The sequence below is a fragment of the Marmota marmota genome, unplaced genomic scaffold (genome assembly GCF_001458135.2).
Source record: "Marmota marmota marmota unplaced genomic scaffold, marMar, whole genome shotgun sequence".
Classification (NCBI taxonomy): Eukaryota; Metazoa; Chordata; class Mammalia; order Rodentia; family Sciuridae; genus Marmota; species Marmota marmota.
In genome coordinates, this window is record NW_025999941.1 from 10272147 (window position 1) to 10273685 (window position 1539).

Sequence of the window (1539 nt, forward strand, 5' to 3'; positions counted from 1 at the left end):
CTGCAAGAACAGGAGAAAACAGCTAAGCCGGGAAGCAAACAGGATCTCCCCATCAGCATGGCTGACACAGACCCGCTCAGTCTTGCCTGACTCTTACATCTTGGACCTCTCTGGACTTGACTTTCTCTTCTGTGAAATGGGCTGCCAGGAACAAATATTCTTGGGCATTGGCTATGTGTCCACTTCATGTTAGGAGTTGGAACACTGTGTCCCTGCCCTTGGAACATTTTCAGCCTGGTAAGGAGGTCAGCAGACAGCAAAAAGCTGTTTCCAACCCTCCGTCTGCAGGAGGTTGCCCTGCAGGTTTTGGAGTCCTAGGGTGCAACCAGGCACCACCACTTTAGGGCCTGGGGCAATTCCTCTGAGCCTACTTTTTAAATGGAGAAAACATTAATACCACAAGTGCCTCTATGGCTTCAAATTTTATTGTGTTAGCTCCTATGCTAGATTCATGTTGAAACAAATGAATGATGATTTTTTTTTTTATTCCTTGTTTGGTATTTTATGGTTTATTTGATTCTCCCATTATTTTGTGCCCATTATACAGCTGAAAACCTGAGGCCCGGAATGGCAGTGACGGCAAGGTGCGCTAGATCTCCTAGCTAAAAGGCATTTCCTCTAAAAGACCAGGTCAGGGCTCCACAAGATTTCCTTCCCCAGGTATAAACTCCTCCCTACCACCCAGTCCCCCACCAGCAAAGGTATCCTCCCTGGGGGCAAAGGTATCCTCAGGCTTTTTCTTTTTGTCATTACTTTAAATTATTTCTAATTTTAATTTAAATTCCAATTAGCTGTGCCAGCTAAATGGTGTCAGGGCCCTGCAATTATAGCTCTGAATCACCCCTCTTCCCCCTCTTCCCCCCATCACTGCTACTGAGACTAGGGGCTGGCCATGAGGAGTTGGAAGGGTTTTATCATTCATTCAGGCTGAACAGGGTTGGGTCTTGGAGTTTCCAAACACATGCTCCCTCCCACAGACAGCTTGATCAAGGGGACAGGAAGGGGCAAGAGACCCACTGTAGGCAGGAAATGGGGTTGGGGACTTGGGAGATTTCGTAAATCCCAGCTTCCAAGATAATGGGAATCACAGAGCTGTGGGGTGATCACCAATAAGACTTAGTGTGTGTGTGTTAGCTCACTGTGGGTCAAGGCTGTGCTGAGGATCAGTGACACAGGACCTCTACTCCTCACAACTTTCTCCATGCTGCAGACAAGGAAACTCAACCTCTCTTGCTCTGAATAAGTACAGTGAGTATTTGAGCCCATGTCTGTCTTGGTCCAGAGCCTGAGATCTTGGTCATAACACTACAAACCCCAGAACTCGCCTATAGCTTTCACCATTGCCCCAGGAGCCAAGGTTGGCTTTGTGCATGCACAGCGCACACCCACGACCTCATGTTCTTGCACATGGTCTCACACACGGGGGCTCTCACCTTCCCTCCCAGCACTGTCACTACATACCTTGTCACATTCCCTCCTGCACTGACACCCACACCCAGCTATCTCAGTTCCCTACAATCACAGTCATTCCCAAGCACA